Raw genomic sequence first — 21,234 nt, 5'->3', positions numbered from 1 at the left:
ATTAAGTAGGTTTCTTTTGAATATGCTATTTGTATTTGCATGCCTTGCTATTCATTGATCTCTTATGCAGGTTCATAAAAACTGAGAGAAGCAGGAACGAGCCCGTGACGTGAGTGATTCAAGTTCTTCAACAAAGGAGATCGAGATATCATCAGAATGAGGTAGGCCATCTTCTTCATTTCTCTTTTCAATTGAAACTTAATAAAGTGTCTAGTAGATTGTCACTTTGGTTGTTATACCCACTCATTGGACTAGAGGGATTGTCTTCTTCCACAAAGAGGATTAATCTAGACAAAAAATGGTGACTTCACTAGGGAAGCTATGATCCTTTCCATTGAATCCTTCATCCTGCTTCTGTGATGAGTTTGAGCAACCGCCAGTTTTCTAGCTTGTTTTCTTTTCTGTAACTATTTTCACTTACTAATGGTTGCTTGAGAACATTGATTTTTGTCTAGTGTTGAAGATTTCTTATTTTTTCTTCATTTTTCTCACCCATCGCGGGTTTTCCTCTCACAGTCACGATGACATCACGGATGTTTTAATTACAGCCACAATTATCGTTGTTTTTCCTATGATAGGCGCGATGATCTCAGAGTATAAGAGAAAATATGGTTTTTCTTCTTGTTTCACTCTTTGTGTCCTCTATCAGTGATTTTCCAGAGTGCCTATGGTGTTTTTGATTGACTGCCTTAATTAATTTGCAAAATTTGTCTCATTGGCTTTCAAGTGAAATCTAATTGAGTTCTAGGGTTTCTAGTCAATTGGTCATCACTTGCTTCTTGTTGGTGTCGTTGAGATACTTGTTTTGCTGATTGATTGAATGTTGTTTTCTATCGAAATAATTGAATACATCGTTTTGAATTTGTTTTAGCTTCTATTTCAAAATTTACTTTTCACGAGAATGAATTAGATTAGTTGCATTGAAATGTTACATTTTTTAGATTCATCATTGAAAATAGATCACATTTTTTTCAGTGATTGAAAGCTAAAAATTGTATTAGGTGCATCAAATCATTCGAAATGGAAAGAAAATCATAATTCCTATAAGTGTGTCTTTATAAAGTAAAACCATTTTGCTTTCGAAAAGTTGCAAATAGGATAGTTAGAAGCCAAAATCATTTTTACTTTTGGCATTGTGTTTGGAAGACAAAAGTGAAAGTTAGTGGAAGGAATTCTGCATGATGCATTTTGTTTGATGCATTATTGGTTGAAATTTCCTCCCTTGGTTAGTCTAGCTTTAATTGACGTGGAAAGTTTTCCTTTTCTCATATAGTTGCATCTTCGATGCTCAGGTGACATCGTTTTGAGCCTTGAAACCAAAACTTAGTTGAAGATCAACTTTAAAACCTATCAATGAATATAAGGAGCATTTGAAACATTAACATTCATAATTATTGGTATAGGCTAGAGATGTGTTCCAGTGTCTATAAAACTTAGCAACTGTTGTTCGCAATACTCTTGCATTAGACGGTGCTAGCATGGACTTGTGCTCCCCGTACCGTCAAATATATAAAGGAATACCCTCATTGGTTGCAAACCTTTATCCATAGGAAGCTAAGTCTTCCGCCCTATAAATGTGATACACCAAACATATCATTCAGGGATATTGCCTACACATATGTCAATTCCTTAGTAAATTTATTTGCTAAGGTGTATATTGTAGTTCATGGTTACTTGGTACTCCTTTATGCCTAGAGTTACCTGAGTAGTCATTTCGATCTTTTCTGACTCCTTAAATTTGAAAATATCATCGAGTACTTGTCCTTTCAAGCTTGCTAAACCAACAAAAGTGACTAGATTCACCTTTTCGTCCTTCTCTCGACTCTTAAAACATGAAAACAAAAAGTTTTGGTTTCAAATTCTAAAATTAATTAACCACCGAACAACATCATTCCTATGGAAATACTCCTTAGTAGATCTTAGGTTGATACCAATGGAAACACTTCCGGAGTCTACCAGTCAAGGAAACCCTTTTGATGGGAATCCTTGTCCTTTTCCTTCTTTTGGAAATGTTGGGCTCCCTATATGGCAACATTGTCCCTTCCTGGATTGACCACTGGTATGCAAGTTTGGTTATTTTCGACCTCGGTGGTTCCGAGTGTCCAAACTGCTTTTCAACCAAGTTCTCCTCCACTGAACACCATCAACCTCATGTTGATCCTAAAGTTGATCCCTTGCCTTCTTTGCCTATTTCTTCACCTCGTTCTTCCTCTTCGCTTGGTGAAAGTTTGGATTCTAGTAATTAGGAAGCTAAGAAGAAGAAGAAGAAAAATAAGCAAGGGAGCAAGCAAGCAGCCAATGTTATAGATGCAACTAATGAAGAAAAATATTCCAAATAGCCCTGGAAAGTAAAATTCCCTTACATTTTATGTAAGGGTGACCAACTTCTTCAGGATTATCCTAGTATTCCTGAGGTCTTAGAAGTGTGGTTCACATGTTCACATCGACCTTTGTCATCAGCCTGTAGTGATCATGCTAGTGATAAACCTTTAACTAGTAAAGCTCATGGGAAAAAGGGAAAAGTAAAATTTTCTTGTAAGTTGTGTGAAGGTAATCATCCCATTCACCTTTGTCCTCTTATGGATGAAGCTTCCAAAGAGTTGGAAAACCTTACAACTTCTCAACCTCGTCTTCTGGCTGGTTATCAAAAGCTTTCCCCTGACCCTTCACTAGTCGATCCAATGATTGATCAAAACTCATCTTTGGTCAACCCCTCTCTCTCTAAAAGTGAGTCTCATGAGTCTGTTCTCGACCAACCATTGGTTGAGGAAATGGTATACTTGGCTCCATATTTAGTTAGCCATACCTTTCTAGTAGAGAGTGCACCACATACCACTTAGGTTCCGCTAGTTTCTTTAGTGTCAAATGAACTAGAGGGAAATCCTCTCGTTCCTGAGGTGCATGAGAGTAGTTCTCCTATTCCCATAGAGCAAGAGAGCATCTCTCATGTTCCTGTGACACCTCCTTCAAGTAGTTTAGTCACTTATTTTGATTGAAGTCGACTGGCAAGATATCGTCTTCTATCTTATGTGCCTTTCCAGATTATAGTACAGGCTTACCATATGGCCGTATCTAGGATAGTCATAAACGAGGGTGCATCTGTTAGCATTCTATCCTCAACCGCTTGGAAATATTTAGGTTCTCCTCAGCTTGTCCCTGTCACCCAAAATTTGTTAGCTTTTAACAGAGGAACCATTCAACCTTTAGGGATCCTTCCTAAGTTACCTAATACTTTGGGAGGAAAGATTGTCTATATAGATGTCATGGTTTTCCAAGGCTCTTTGGATTTTAATCTACTCCTTGGTCGTGACTATATTTATGTCATGGGGGCTCTTGTCTCCTCCCTCTTTCAAGTGATGTGTTTCCCGCATGAAGGAAGCATTGTGATAATTGATCAGCTTACATTCATTGGTCCTGGGTCCACTCGCCATCAACCATCATCTATAAATGGGTCTTATATGCAAGAAGTATCAACCCTGACATAGGTTAATTACATGGCCACCTGTTCCATGCCTGCATCTACTAATGATCTAGTAGGTGATGCAGTATTCCATGTACTCGGGGCATTGGAGCTTGATTTTTCATTTGTATCCATGGACATGTATTCCTTCCAGAATGTTATTTTCCCATACGATGAGTACCTCTTGGAAACCATGGCCTGTTTTGGTCTGTGATTAGGTGTGTGGAGCAAGTTCCTTGTGTTGTGTCAAGCTCCTTAAAAAATGAAACAAGGGGTGGAGAAGAGTTCCTTGTCTTTTGTAAAGCTCATTAAAAAATGAACCAAGGACCTTGGAGCAGAGTTCCTTGTCTTCTGTCAAGATCGTTAAAAAATGAAACAAGGACCATGGAGGAGAGTTCCTTGTCTTGTGTCAAGCTCCTTAACAAATGAAGCAAGGACTATGAGGATAGTTCTTTTACTATGTCAACCTCACTAAAAAATGAAATAAGTGTCATGAGGATAGTTATTTTACTACATCAACCTCATTAAAAAATGAAACAAAGTGTCATGAGAATGGTTCTTTTCCTGTGTCAAGCTCGTTAAAAAATGAAACAAATCCCCTTCCAATTCGAGTCTTTGATCAGATCTCATAAAATCCCAGTCGAGTCTTTCACTTGATCTCGTAAGTGAACCTTCATTCCATTCACCTATCAGTAACCAGTAGTCTACTTTGGTGAATGAGATGAAGCTTGGGGGCATGTACCTCAAATTGAGTTATTATGTCGGGGGCATGCAAACTTATCTCAAGCATAGTTTATCTTTGTTTCAAGATTGTGTAAAAATGAAACCAAATCCAAGCACATTTTTTCTCATTTTTCAAGCTTATGAAAAAATGAAACCATCCTCAAGTATACTCAAGCATAGTTTCCCATGTTTCAAGCTTGTGTAAAGATGAAACCATTCCCATTTTACATCTCGTGATTGTTGTTTTTATTAGCTTATTTTTGCCAGATGAGCCTTGGTGTTTTCATTCCATTGTCACCATGTCTTTGGCTGATCATACACTTTCACTTGGTTGTTTTACCCATGCCTAAGGAACATCTGCAATGAGTGGTCTTATTAGCCAACCTCCTGACCATTACATGTTTTGAGTAGTTCCATCATGACCAGAACCAGTTGCTATCCTTTTATACCACTCGTTCTTCCAAGCAGAGTCATCTTTCAGCTCTTTTCTGACTCTCAAAAAATGAAAAGATTGCTGGGTATTTATCGTTTCGAAATCATAAAAGTAAATGAAATAACATGTACATAATATAATTTTAACCCTTTTTCGGACTGAGATAGACTATTGTACGAAAAAGGAACACCTTGGTCGACATGGTCAAGAGGTTCTCTCAAATATTGTTTTCTACCTTTTCTAGCTTGAGAGACAAATTACAGAAAGGGACCTCATGGAGTTTTCTTTTTCATCTCTTTTTCAAACTCTCTAAATATGAAAAAGACACCGAGTTACTCTTTCGTTGGACTTGTAAAAATTAAACAACGAAACACTTGTCACCATGATGAGGCCGAGTTTCTCCTTCCTAGGACTTGTAAAATTTACTAGGATGGATTCCTTCGAAGAATGAACTTACATGACAAGCATATGGTATGCCCTTCAAGCTTGTGATAAAAATAATTGGGGTACTCTCTAGAAATAGAAGGGAAAAATGAAGATGAAATGTCCTTTGTATCGACAGAATGTCACTCATGAACATGACACTCTTCTGCTTTCATGTCAGGTTTGGGATATCCTCACTCAGTCACTTGTCCTCCCGGGTTTGTCATCATTTGACTATTCCATTTCGTCAATACCTTAGATCTTGCATGCCCTAATGGAAATTTCTTCACATCTAACGATAGGTCTTCATCATTGGCCTTCAATTGGATGATTCCGCGAGTGTTCGACTACAGTTTCATTATCACATTCATGGATTGTAATATTGTACCTTGAGAGCCATTGTCATTATTGGTGGTTTCTCTCATACCTGTTAATGGACCACATCATTGGCCGATAATTAGGTGGTTTTCTAGCATGTTTGACTTCAACACATTCCTTCACATGTTAGAGTTCGTACTTTGATCGGGCCGGGATGGAGCGCAAGACCCTGAGTCTTGTCTGATATGACTCAGGCTTCATGGAGTTGTATGTTATTCTTGATTTTACACATGTTTCGGCTATACAGGTGGCTATAACCATACCGTGGGACTGTACATTTATGGTGATCCTTTTATAGTGGTGAGCTCTGACCATACCTTGGATCTTAGATTCACAGATGATCCTTTATGTTTGGATGACTGCACCCATACCATGGATCTATCCATATAGTCCTTATCATCTGGATGGATGGGTCCATACTGTGGATTCATGATATCATATATGTATGTGTATATACGTCCTTGATTTGCAGGTCTCTTGATGGTGATGTCCTCATCCTTGTGAAAGCTTGTAAAGAATCTCAACCATCACTCCTCGTTTTTCCTTCATGCTTTAGGGGGCATATATTACACAATATTTTGTCACACCTCCTGCACTTCCCTATGACATACCCTGAAGTGCCTGAAACATGACCATTATGAAGTGTACTCATTCATATATGAAACTCAGATCCTTCCTAAGTCATTGATTGGAAAATGCCTTGAGATTTCCCCAGAAGAAATGGCTCTAAAACCCTAATTTGAGTGTCATCACGCTTATAAGACTCAAAACCATGATGGTCTCCTATTGCATCACATTTGACCTACGATGGAATCACTTTGTACACTTGTATACGCATGATGATCCCCAAAAAGGAAATTTTCCCAAAGAGGTTGAGAATCTTCGTGATCTAGAAGCTTCTAGGGTGAGGAGATGGAGGTTGATCGGTGTGGATGAGGTCGAATTCTCCCAACTTAGGCTCTTGGTCTTATCCCTATGAGCTACCTCCTTGAGGTGAGGGCTTAATCCTATCTTTGGAGAGATCCTAACTCCCTTTCCCTACCTATATATTCATATTTTCCCATTCACAAATGGTTGGTCTATGCCTATGTGCACCCTTATGCTAAGATTGTGCCTATATGCTATTAATTTGGCTTGGAGAAGGAGTGCTTGGAGAGCCTAGCCTTGACTTGGATATTCATTTAATGAGAGCCTATCAACATCAAGGCTTGGTTGTATGCTTGCCCTTATTTTCTATTAATATACAACTACTGGTTCATTTTCCCTAAATGTGTATGCTGATGTATCATTTAGCTTAACATTCCTTGATTACTTAAGTAGGTTGCTTTTGAATACGCTATTTTTATTTGCATGCCTCGTTGTGTCTTGATACCTTGTGCGGGTTCATAAATGGTGAGAGCAGCAGGAATGAGCCCATGACACGAGTGATTCAAGTTATTCAACAAAGGAGATCGAGATAGCATCAGAACGAGGTAGGCCATCTTCTTCGTTTCTCTTTTAAGTTGAAACTTAGGAAAGTGTCTAGTAGATTGTCAATTCAGTTGCTGGACCCACTCTTTGGGCTAGAGGCATTGTCTCTATCCACAGAGAGGATTAACCTAGACAATAGTAACCATATATTATACTGAGCCTTCCCTCACAATAAATATACTTGAGAATGTGATAGCTTACTTTATCCCAAGGATATGAAATGCTCTCCCCTCTAATCCCATTTTTGTCCTCAATTGGCTCCTCGTATTCCAAGAAAACGTTCTTGGCATAAGTGATGCTAGATTTATCCTCTTTTCTCCATTATAAACCTAGAGGAAGTGTAGTGATTCTGCTAATTCTTTCAGGGGTAATTGTTACTGACAACCCTCCTACCACAAAAGTGGCATTGACTCTAGCTTGAGATATGAGTGACATTGTAAATTCTTGAGCTACATCATCATCATATCCTCTAAGTAGCTCAAAGAATCCCAACCATTGATGCCTTCTAAATATCTCTACCACAGGGGGATGGAGATGTATTCTAGATGTTCTTGTGGGCTCCCTTCTATTGAAACTTCTTGTCATTTTCTCTCTCTGTCAATCTGATTGTATGTAGTTTGGTGGCTTTAGCTTAAGGGATTTCCCAGGTGACTAAGGTTTTAGAGTTTACAAGGGTGATAACTACATTTCTCCCTTTATCTCCACACAATTCTGTCTATCTCTACGCACACTATAGTTACTAGGAAAAAAAAGAAAATTTATTTTTCTTTCCTCTTTTCTAGCCATCAAAATAAAACATAGAGGCTATGGGCCACCTACCTTTCACTATAATGCCTTGTTTGAGGAGAATTCTCGAATAGTTGGGCCCTAGGCACCCCCCGTAGAGTTTTTGACAATTCCCACTATTTCCTGTAGTGCTCACTGTAGGAAGGCTGAAACTAGATTTCTTCTTCGATGGCTCCTCCAAGTGGTCCCAGTTCCCTAAATATTGAAATGAATGATGTATTCCATGAAATTTAGGAATATTTCTATTTATAGTTGATTCCTTGGACCAACGTGTTGGCTTTCTAGGTACATAATTTCTCCTTTTGGACCGTTGGCCCACTATTAATTATCATGAAACCCTTTCTAATAATCATCACAAACTCCTGTACAACTTAACTTGACCACCTTTCCAAATTATCTCCTTTGAAGTGACCTTTCCACATGTCCTGCTAACTAGAACTTAACTTTTTGTTTTCAGGCTGAGGGTGGCCAAGTTAACTAGCCACCTTCATATTATAAAACCAACTTTTTCATATTCTTATAGTTTTATCATATTCATACTTACGAGAGAGAGTGGATGAGGTGCCATACCTATGGCTTCCTTTGATTGGTTGATGCATGCTGGAGGGTGGGTCTTTTGTGCTTCTTTTGGTTCAGGTACATCTTCTCTTTTTCTCTTGTTTTGTTGATTTCTTTCGGCTAATAAGTTGTCTTCTTTGTTGTGATGTGCAGGTGTTGGGCTCTTTTGTTGTTGATGATCTTTGGATAAGTGCCATAGTGCCTGCCAGGGAAAATTTCAAGAACCACCCTAAATTTATATGTATAATAAATGGGTTGGTCCCCATGATACAGAGGAAAAATGGGAGGCGATTTTATCAATAATATAGTATGTATATATAATTTTTTTGGCGAATCTCTCACCAGATTATATTATCTTGTAAAGTCATGGTGAATCTTTCACTAAATTATAAAATCTTGTAAGATCTTGGCAAATATTTCACTGAATAATAAAACATTGTGAAGTCTTGGAGAATGTTTTGTTAAAGTATGAAACCATATATGATAATAGGAAAGCATATTCATTAAAATGTAATATACTAACATAAATGTTTGGAAAAAAGAAACATAGTTTTCTCTTCCTACAAACAATGTTGCAAGTTTCAGTGGTCGTGTTTGTCAAGGTTCTTACTGTACACTCTTTCATATCATTCTATTAGTTTTGATAATACTCCACAACAAAGTTCTTGTAAGTGTTGATCTTGACTACCAGTTCTGTCAAGGTAGGAGAGATTAATCTTTTCTCTACCACTTTTGTCAAGCTATGAGAGATTAATGTTTGTACAATTTTTTTTTTACTTTTCTCCCAACTTTTGTTTCCTTGAGTGTTTCCATCACTACCATGTTGATTCCATACCAAACTAATTTCTCAAATTCCAGCCTAATTGTGACAAAGGAATCTCTTGCTTCTACAAATTCGCAGCCTCATTGTAAGGAGAAGTTTTTATATTTGCAGGGGCAATTTATAAGCACTTTCATTCGCTCTCTGGGTAGTTTTTAAGCCATTGACCTTCAGATAGTTCATCCTTCCATATGATATTTGGTCATTACACTCTATTCTTCAAGAAATATATAAGTTATGAAATTCATTCGACCATGTCATGAAGTGTTGAATTGAGGTAATACCATACCCATGAACCTTACTTATGGTCTTATGATGCAATCTTCTATTTTGAGTCATTTTGTTAAATTCCCTCCCCTTCAAGTAGGCTTTACGCAAGTAGGAAAATGAAACAGGCCCCCCTTACTTACCGACCTTCGTCTCTCTTACCTGAATAGTTGTATCTTACCCAACCAAAAAATGGTTCCTACCTTGAATTATGGAGTTTAATAGACTAACAATAAAATATTTATGTAACTCTGATCCCCACCACCTGAACACCTTATGGCCTAGCATGAATGAAGGCATGTTGAGGATTTCTTCATTAGTCTTCGTAAAGATCATTTCAATTCATATTCATCATGGCTTCTGCTAACCACTCATGTAGAGTCACTTGGCTTGGCAATGCAAATTGCTCATTAATGCTTCCTATCACTTGACCACCTTCAATCATATTCATTTCAACACTTTCATTTTGATTAGCATTTGTAAAATTTGTATGTGGTTTTTGTCATCAACAACTACTATTTTTTCTTAAATTGCTCCATCATATTCTTAAGTAGCATTAAATTAAGATAAGAAGCTTATTTGAAGCAACTCAATTCACAAATGAATCATCTAAACACCTCCAAGTTAAACTATATTCAACTATGATCTGGGCTTTCTTCACTTGGTCTTCAAATGGCAAGATATCAAGGATGTCACATAGGTTATCTATACATGTAGCAATTTCAACCAAAAACACATACATAAATAAATAAATCATAGCATGAATTGTGAACAACATACACACCTGGGAAGTTGCAGGGTTGTGCCAGCATGAATGCCAAAGGATTTCCCATTGTCAAGATTGTTGTGATACGAAAAGGTTTATATGATGGGCATGGCCTCAAAGTTTCAAACCTCCTAATTTTCTTCTTTTCTATTGCTACGGAACCCCCAAAACTAGTTGTGATGTTTTGGGCATCAAATTTATAGTTGGGTTCAAACTATATTGACCCAACAAGCCCATCCCTACTACTCCACTACCCATTATGACCTGTAATGAATATGTTTGCACCTAAAACAAGAGATATCCTCTGTGCCCACTTCAAAATGTGAAAAATAATCAAATATCGAGAGACATGTGAATCCAGAAGTTGATGTATTGTGGATAATTATCTGGCAGAGGTAGACATGAAAGACACCAAAAGAAGCACCAGTTCGGATTTGCCTCCTGCAAGTTGTTGACTTGGGTTCGAATCATAGATAATATACAGAACAAGAATATCACACATGCAGGAGCAGTTGACTTGGGTTCGAATCATAGAAAATATATAGAACAAGAATATCACACATATTCGCAGATAATATATATAACAAGAATATCACCTTAGCAAGCACCAACAAAGAAAGGCCATGGATAAGTTTTATCAACCTCCAAATTGCAAACCACCTTGGAACTTTAACCTTTGGCGTCATTTTTATGCCTTGATATAGGTATTTCATTTGATGATGTACCTGAAAAGGAGGGATCTCCTTGTCTACAAAATTGTTATTCCTTCTTTCTTGTCTGAATGGCTCTAGAGGCAATCAGGGGCAATGATCTATGTTATTTGAGTGCTCTATCATCAAAAAATCCAACAAGGAAGTCTCCTACCAAGTACCCTATCCTCAAATAAGGGGATAATAACACCCCATACCTCCTGAGAAAAAATACAAATTAACACCAGCACGTGGTCTATTGTTTCCCCTTCACATTTGCATAGAGTACAAATTCCAGGACCCTACCTTTCCCTATTTTGTAAAACCTCTCACGTCAAAAAATTATTCGTTAGGGCCAACCACATAAAAATCATGGATTTCATTGAAGATTTAACTTTCCAAATCTTCCCCACCATGAAGCTACTACTACTGCTTCATCATCAAAGATAGCCTTGTAGCGCAAGCTAGCTGTCAACAGTCATATGGCAGGGTCGTTGGACTATACAACTTTCTTGTGTGAAGATGACATGGAGACAACTCTTTGCTCCTAAATGCAACCAATGTTGAGTTTAAAAAAAAAAAAAATTGCTTGATTTTGTACTGAGCAACAACAAAATATATAGAATTTCCTTGTGACAGATTTGCTAAGATGGAATCTTCATCTACAAACATTTACCTATCAAGATGGGAAAATGCAAATCGGATTTGTTTCTTATTCCATAGACTCCAACTCCAAGACAAAAAAAAACACATCAAGTTTGTTTACCCCAACATGCCAACAAGTTGCAAGCCCCAACTATATAATATAAGAAAGTAGTATGTATCCCAAAGACCTGAAGGGGATGTAATGGAAAGAAGTGACCATTGTCGAAAGCCTTGCAACCAGTATATAAATGTAAATTTATTATTATTTTAATTGGAAATATTCAATTAAATAACAAAATTTAATTAAATCTCTCCCAATCTAATTTCTTATTAGCATAATTCACTATCTTCATACATCTTGCATTTTTTAACAACGTTGTAACATGTGGATTAATTTCCTTTTTGGTGCACAATCTCTGCCTTTTGGGACAATATGGTGCAGTGGCCCAACCCCTATAGATCATTACGAAAAACTAAGAATAACAGAGAAGATGAAAGGTTGTACAAACAACATATTTTTCAAACAACTAATCCAACATCACTACCTTAACTTTTTCATGAAGATATCATATTGAGAACGTTTGAAAAATGGTGGGAAATCTAGGCAGCGAGTATCTCTCTTCTAAGAGGGTGATGTGGAAAGAGTGATAAGATTTCATTGTTTTGAATTTTTTTTTATTAAATAAGAAAAACCGATATTAATGGAGATATTGGTATTTTTTAATAAATTTTGTGAAGTGACTAAATGTAGCTTTAACCATTCACCTTAAGATGTTTTTTACAATATAATTTCCGAAGTCTTTTTAGTATCTTCATTATCATAAAAACAAACATATATCCATCTTAACTCCACATCTACCACTCCTAGAGGGATGAAATCTATTTATCCATCTCAGCACTTGGTACACCCAGAATTGAGATGGATCTAAGCTGATAGAATTTCCCCTTTAAATAGTCTATGCTCACATGAATACCATGGTATTACCATGGCTTAATACCATGGGTTATCATAAACCTGGATCTTAAAAACTACCATTAGTAATTTATAAAAATTAATAAAATTAATAATTAATTTTTATTTTTATTTTTTATTTATTTTAACCGAGTTAAAATGTTTAAGTGACATTAAATTGCAAGATCAATTTTTCCTCTTCATCTACCAAGCCCCAAGAGGGATCAAATATTTTTTCACTCTATGCTAGTTTGCATATCACGATATTTGATCCCCCTCAGGGCTTAGTAAATCCAGAGTAAAGATGCATATATGTTGGTTTAATCCCCCCCTTTGAATAGGCTACATTCAACATGAATACCATGGGTCAATACCATATATTAGGGTTAATAATGTTTTCTTGCATGGTATTAATAATAATTTGGCCCATAGGCTTCACCTAAATATAACGCATTTTTTGAGTGTTCGTAAATATAAGGTGACTTATGGAGTAATATGAAAAAAAATAATATTTTATTTATTTACCATACCTCTAGTTTATTTATATTTTTATTTATTTATCATACCTTTGGAGAAAGTATAAAAAGAGGTTTTATTTATTTACCATACCTCCACCTTATTTATATTTTTATTTATTTACACCCTTGCGTGTTCCTAAATCTAAGGTGGTTTATGGAGCAAATATTAAAAAAATGTTTTATTTATTTACCAGACCTCTCGTTTATTTATATTTTTATTAATTTACTATACTTGTTTTATAAATATGGTATTTGACCCATAGGATTCACTTAAATAAAACTTATTTTTTGAGTCTTCTTAAATATAAAGAGGGTTATGGACTAAATATAAAAAGAGGTTTTATTTATTTACCATACCTCCACTTTATTTATATTTTTATTTATTTACACCCTTGCGTGTTCTTAAATATAAGGTGACTTATGGAGTAAATATAAAAAAAAATGTTTTATTTATTTATCATACCTCTAGTTTATTTATATTTTTATTAACTTACCATACATGTTTTATAAATATGGTATTTGACCCATAGGATTCACTTAAATAAAACCTCTTTTTAAAGCCTTCTTAAATAGAAAGAGGGTTATGGACTAAATATAAAAAGAGGTTTTATTTATTTACCATACCTTTGGAGTAAGTATAAAAAGAGGTTCTATTTATTTACCATACCTCCACTTTATTTATATTTTTATTTATTTACATCCTTGCCATCAATGAAAGCCATATTTGAAAATAGAGTCATTCACAGAAGAAATCAGGGCGATTGGGACTAAATACAACCTCCCAAACTAGAAATTGGGTGATTGCAAACGAATTTAACATTGCAAAGCAAAAAATCGGGCGATTGTAATGGAATATAACCTCCCAAACCAAGCGAATCGGGTCAAATGAGTCTTTTCATAGTTTATACGCCCCTTTTTTTGGGCTAAAATGAAAAAAATAATTATTTTTTAAATAAAAGTTGGGCTAAATATATGAAATGGGTGTTTTATAAAAATTTCGTCCCTTTAAAATGAAAAACCCCTTAAATTTCACCCTTGGGCTAAAATTTGCCTCTAAAATTTACCATGGTGCCTGCAGGGGTGTTGATACTCTTCCTCTTCATGGATGTTGAAGGAGGAGCCTAGAGATTATTGTTGTTACAATATAGGCTTCTACAGGGTTTCTTGTTGGATTGACCTTGTTGCAACAAAGGTTGTCATTGTTGCTGCATAGGTTGTCCTTGCGGCTGCAAGGGTACTTGGACAGTTCCAAGATTGAAATCATGGAAATTTCCAAACTATATCTGGCCATAGCCATCGGGAATGGTGGTCGGACCAAGCTGAACATACTGCCCAAGCTGAAGGACGTAAGGTGGATTTACCATTCCTTGGGAACCATATGGAACATAAGGAGTTTGGTATTAAACCTGAGCCTCATAAGGTCGCTGATATTGGAAATTGCTTGACCCAGATGGACCAACGGGTTTTTGGACCTGTTGGTATTGGATATTGCTTGATCCAACAAGACCAGGAGGGTTTTAAATAACACCAGAAGAAGGCTAGTTCACCCCAACTGTGTGAGCATACGAGCTACTCACATTAGTTGTGTCCGACACCATAGAGAAATTCATATTCTACCCCCCAGGTGGTGGTACAACTTGTGCACTTACTTGAGGGACCGAAGCACTGATAGAGGCAGGACTCGAGACTGTCGGTTGCACCAGACGGGTGACTTAGACTAGCGAGACAAGAGGGTTCATCATAGTGGGCTACATTGGGACTGAAGTAACTACAGAAATCAGCGTCTATTGGGGGGGCGGATTCGGAATGAATAAACCCATGGTAGGCATGGTGCCAAACACCCAAATAGGATTATGATAAAGCGAAGAGGAACTAGGTGTACCTGAGACTAACTGTATTAAAGTCACATAATGAAGAGGTAAGTTATGATAAACAATGATGGGAATGCTTCCCGTGTAGGGGAAACCTTCCAGAGGAAACTGATCTTATTCCTCTTCGATAGTGTGTGGAGTGAAAACCTCCAATTGACTCGGAGAGGAGACTGGAAATTCGCCTTCGGGTTCCATCAGTGGGAACAAGTGACAACAAACGACCGAATATTTTTGAGGGGATAATTCCAAAGGAATACTTGGCTGATTAGACAGACTGTATGGACACTATGGTGACATCAAAACAAGGTCAAACAAATGATTCATAAGATAAACAACCAGTCCAAGCTGATCATCAAGGGTCGACTGACTCTCGGGATTCTGGATAGGATTATCTAGAGATTCTGGGCCAATATCAGAAAGTGACCGAGATTTTAGGGAGGTGGAGGATGAGATTGCAAAGGTTGAATGCTCAGAACAATTCCAAGTTCAACACCTTGGTCCTCAAGTGACTACGGTAATTCAAGAAATGGATCCTCGGATAATCTTTTAGATAGAGGAGAGGAAGAGGAACTAGGTGAACCAGACGGTTCAACCATGATGGCTTTGCCTCAAATAATAGGAACAGAGAAATAAATTTCAAGGCTTTAAATGTGCTTTAAAAGGAATACTCACGATTTGGTCTGGAAAAGATTAACAGGGATGTTATGAGATCGTGGGCAACAATTTTTTAAGACGCATAAACAAACTGGTGCTCTTTCATGTTTTAAGAGTTGAGAAAGAAGCAAAGGTGACTCTATCACTTTCAATTTGAAGCGAGCTCGAAATGACAAGTGCTCGGATGATATTTTAAGCTTAAAGAGTCAAAAATATCAAATGACTAGTCAGGATGATCTAGGTAAAAAGGATTACTAGGTAACAGTGAACTATAGAATACCTCCCAGTGAACCGAGAAATACAGGAAGGAAATCTCCCTGAATGTTGTGTTCAATGTATCACGTTTACAAGGTAGTAGACTCGGCTTCCTGTGGATAAAGGATTGCAACCTAGTGGGGTCTCCCTTTATATACTCGACAGTACAGGGAGCACAAATCCGTACTAGCGCTATCTAGTGCCGAAGCGAATGATAGCTGCAAGGTTTAAAGATGTCAAAACATATCTCTACCCTAGACCTTCTAGATGTGATCATTAGGTTTCAAATGTGCCTTAAGTTAATTGAGTTCATTTTAAAGTTTATATTGAATTATGTCTTGGTTTTCGGGCCTTAGCGATGTGACTCGTAAAATCCTATATGTAGCTAAATGAGACAAGACTCTTTCAATTCAATGAATTGTTTACAATAGAGAGGGTAGAAAACATAATCAAATGCAAACAACCAAGCAACTAAAAAATAAATAAAAAAATAAAAAATAAAAAATAAAAAATAAATAAATAAATAAAATAAATAAAAAATAAATAAATAAATAAAATAAATAAATAAATAAATAAAAATAAATAAATAAATAAAAAATAAATAAATAAAAATAAATAAAAATAAAAAATAAAAAATAAAAAATAAAAAATAAAAATAAAAATAAATAAATAAATTGAAATTTTCACTACTTTACTTTTTGAAAAGAAAATAATGAAAAATACTTCCCAATTCCTATTTTCCTAACAAGTGCACTTCAAGCAGTCCTTTCAAAGGCAAAGAGAATTCTTTTTCTTTTCAAATTTAAATGCAACTATAGTATTCAATGATGCTAACTAACGTAACATATTGATGCAAAAAACTAGAATCGTGTACTTTTCATGAAATGACAAAAATGAATTTTTTTAGAACACTTCAATGAAAAAGTTTTCAAGACAATCAATCCCAAAAGAGATGAAAAGACACAAAAATAACTTCTTCTAAACCAATGACACAATGACTCTAGTGAAAACAAGACAAGCAATGTGATCTATGCCAGAAAAGAGACGTTTAAACAATCAAACAAAACTCTTCAAACTCAAATGATGGAGATCAAAGCAATGAGAGGATTGCAAATGAAATGCGAGTAAATTTACCAACAACTTGACTAACTAAGTTCAGAAGCAATGGGATTAATGACAAGCTAGATGTCCTAGAGCCACTAACCATCCAAAGACTCAAGAAATCAAGCAAAAGAAGGCAAACCAACAAGCACATAAGCCAAGCCAAATCAAGCTTTCCAGTGAGGGAGAAATAGACTAAAACAAGCTAAGAGGTAGAAATCAAGAGAGCAAGACACACTGGTTGAGATCTGGGGCAAACCCCAATCTCCACCTACAGGCATTGATGCGACTGCCTAACTGACAACAAGTGCTAGAGGGGGGTCGGCGCGACTGTTTTGGTGAAACTCGATCTAATCGGCACGACTGTTTTAGAAAAAACTGCGTTGGCTAAGGATTCAAAAGAAAAAATGAAAATTTCTTCAAATAAAAACTAGACTTGCTGCTATAAATTTCAGACTCAGAGTAGTAAAACAAGAAAAGTAGAAAACACTAGATGGAAATGGTGATACTATAAAAGTTCACACAAAACCATGAAATCACAATCAATCAAACAGAAGGATTGAGTCCCCAGCGTAGTTGTCAATTTGTGATGCAGGTAAATTCTAAGTGAAGACACAAACAATTCCTCTAGCCCAAGATAGTGGATTTAGTCAAAAACGGACAGTCTATGGAAGATTTCCTTAGGTTAGAATCAATTAAGAGGGCCTACCTCTCAGAACGTTTTTGCGTTTGGTGATGATTATGCTTCTGTTGAGCACTAGAGAAGGTATGTGATTATCACTTATTTTGTCATCCTTTCCTTAAATTCATAACTTCTATACATTATGAAATAAGTATATGGTGCAAGATTATGATAAAGTTTAGAAGATTTGTGTGCAACGTAAAATGACTAATAATTACCCTTTTCTATGTAGAAAAAGAGGAAAACGGAAAATCACCATTCTAAAGGAAACGACAAGACACAATCAACTGTTGTCCCTTTGACAGGGAACCACATCCAAACAAGGCAATCCAGATTGGAGCGTACAAGCCAGGAAAAGGAAGAGGAGATACCAAATCAGCACAAGAGAACGAGAAGATAACTGAGAGCTAACAGTATGGCGAATCCCTCAGGATCGCTTGATCCTGAGGGATCGCTACCTTAACGATTTTCTGTATCGTTGATATTAAGAGATCCTGAGGGATCGCTACCTTAATGATTTTCTCTATCGTTGATATCTTCGCTCGACTGCTATAAGAAGGGACAACATTGCTAGCCCACGGGATGGACTATTGTTGTTTTTATGAAATTCACTATTGTAACTGAAACTTTGATCATCGACTCTCTCTAAAAGAGTGATTGTTGTAACTCTGTTTTGATGCTTAATATATAAAATCTGTTGCCGTTCCATCTTTGATTCTAGAGAAATTATAAGCAATGTGTCCCTGGAGGCTAAGGGCCTAACCTTGGTGGATCACTTGCTTCTTGTACCATTAATTCTCGATTCCAAGTCGTGTGTGGTTTGATTTCTCTTATCTACTTTGTTCAGTAATCTGTTGTTCCTTATTATTTCATGTATTAGCCCTGTTATATTTCATTCTTATTTGAATAGTAAGGTTATTCTCTACATAGAAATGTTATAATACTCATTCTGAATTTATATCATATTGTTGTTACTTTAACAAACTGATATTATTGTATAACATTATTGTTCCTTACAAATTACCGTTACTGTTTGATTACAGAATAACAGTGCTCTGCATTTATAAATCAACATTATTGTCTATTTATCTACGGTTTACTCCCAAGTGTGATTTCTATTCATTGGGAGTGTTGTTCCACTGTGATCACAATTGATGTTTCTTCACAACCATGATTAACAATTGTTATGCCGAAACTCAGATTACTGTTCCTTCAACAGAAAAGTGTTGCATGTGACATTTGATTTGGTTTTTTGTGCATTTACATTTGATTCAGGTTGTTTGTCAATATTTCATAGCTTCCTTTAGTTTTCTGTCCTATTTCCGATTGCCGTTCGAATCATTTTTTGAGTGAAGATTGCCATTACTGCTTCATTTTCGTAGGTTAAAGCTTTACTGTTCAATTGAGTTAAATAGATCAGTTGTTGTTCCATTTCCTATTATTTGAGTTATCATTGCTTTGATGTGCACAGAACGATCTGAAACTGTAGTGAACATTGACAGTTGTTGTCCAGTTCCCAGGTTGATGATCTTTTCTCTTGAATTTCTTTTCAATTACATCAGTTTATAAAGGGAGGAGTTATTCTTACTATACCCTTGACTGATAAGTTGTTGTAGTTTTCTGAGTGAATGATTTAGGAGTTAAGTTTCTTTTTGAAAGTAGATTGTATTCCAAGCATCTGTTTACTCTTGTATTTAAAGCACTATACTACTAGCATTACTCTGACAAATAACCGCCTCAGAATGAGTACACTCTTTGAGATAACAAATCGTACCTGGATTGACAATTAATGTAGGGTAAATAGAGGTGAAAAAGACCCTTTTTACTGCTCGACATTTTGGCACCATTGTCGGGGAAGAGTGTAGCCACTTGTTTCTTTTCAGAGTAGTGTAAATACCTGCTCAGAGAGAATTGGGTTTTAAAAACAGAAGGTAAGAACCTGCGTATGGAGCATGTAATAGCCTTGCTCCCCTGCCCTCTTTCTTGTAGATTTGTTGTTGTTTTGGGTAGAAATTAACATTTGATTTGTGTGCATGACTAAGCAGAAAAAGCCTGAAAAGAATCCTAAACCACTACCCAAACTTGAAAAAGCTAAGGGGTCAGTGACCCTTAGCTGATCGACCTTTATAGACGAAATCCTGAAGAAAGCAAAATCTCAGCCTTTAGTAGGGCCTAGAAAAGTTGCTTCTAGACAACCTACTAGTTCCCTTCAGGCCACAAGATCACCATCAGTAGCCTTTGCTGAGGTGCATAGCCAAACTGAGGAGCAATATTTTCAAGAAATTGAGAATTCTAGCCCAAATTCATTGCAAGAAGGGAACCTTAGCAATCTCTGCGAAGGAAGAGGAGAAACAAGGGAAACTAAAGAGCCAAAATCTCCTCTTGGGATAATTCATCCATTAAGCAGCCCAGATAAGGGAAATGCTGTAAAGATCATCCAAAATGAAGAATCCCCCCAAACATTAATTCAGCAAGGAACTCTCATTATCCCAGACCAAGGAAGTGCTGTTAAGGCCATTCTTGTTAGCCAGCATAGGAATACCCTCCTAGACATCCCAGAAGGTTATTGATACATATTTGACCAAATGGCCCAGAACTAGCCAAACACCCAAACCTCCACATTGCAATATCCCATTGTAGATATTGCAGCTAATGCACCTATGAAGGCCATTCCACTCCAGTACATCCCTACATTCCATGGCCTTACATCAGAAGATCCAGATGCATTTTTATTTGAATTTGATGTGCTGTGCAGAGGATATGACTATACCACCGATCCCCAAAAGCTGAAATTATTTCCCTCTACATTGAAAGGGGCTGCTTTACGATGGTTTATGGGGTTGGGTGGAGGTGTTATAAATAATTGGGATCAAATGAAAGGAGCTTTTCTAAAAAAATATCAGGATTATTGTAGGTCTAGAGAGTTAAAAGATGAAATATTTCAGATGGTAGCTAGACCTAATGAAACATTAGAAGAATATGTTGAACGTTTTCAGTATAATCTTCAAAGATCTCCTTATGCATCATTACCTTTACCTGATAATGTATTAAAAACAACATTAATTAAAGGTATGAAGGAACAATGGATTGAAACACTAAATATAATGGGAAAAGGAGATATTTATCAAGAAAAGTTTGCTAACATTATTGATTTATGTATCAGGAGTTCGCGAGGCAGAACAAGACTAAAACCAGTAGAACATGACAGGTTTACAAGGGACAACAAGATCTTTGTAGAAGGAGCAACTCACACAGAAATTGGAAATTTATTAGAAAATTTCAAAACTAACATATTGGGGACTCTGACAACGCAGCTCGATATTACAAGCAAAAACAAGCAAAGGCAGAGCAAAATTTGACAATCTTCTGTCCCAGATGCAGAAAGAAACACAGCCACAAGGAGTTCCCATTAGATGTGATTCAAGTATGCGCCATTTGTACAAAAGACCACCCTACAGAAAGATGTCTCTCACTTCTTGGTTTGAAAGCAGTATATGAAGAAACAAAAGAAGAACTAGAACCGGTGTACCTACTTAACCAGCACCCTCAATGGCAGTCGCGACAATCAGGTATGTTCCCCGATCCAGCTTCTTCTTTTCAACCTCCACAATATCATGCTCAATAATATAATACAATGTGGCAAAATCAACCTCCCTTCCCAAATTGGTCGCAACAACCATTTCCTTCATCCTCTCCATGGCCGAACCAAACAAGCCAATCTAATTGGCCAAATTTTCCCCATGCTCCACCATATTGGCAAAACAATGCAAATCCAACACAATG

The sequence above is a fragment of the Pinus tabuliformis genome, chromosome 5_1 (assembly GCF_031772625.1).
Source record: "Pinus tabuliformis cultivar Carrire ecotype Pingquan chromosome 5_1, CPIR1, whole genome shotgun sequence".
Lineage (NCBI taxonomy): Eukaryota > Viridiplantae > Streptophyta > Pinopsida > Pinales > Pinaceae > Pinus > Pinus tabuliformis.
The sequence above is the reverse complement of the archived record's forward strand: the minus strand, read 5'-3'. Positions refer to the sequence as shown.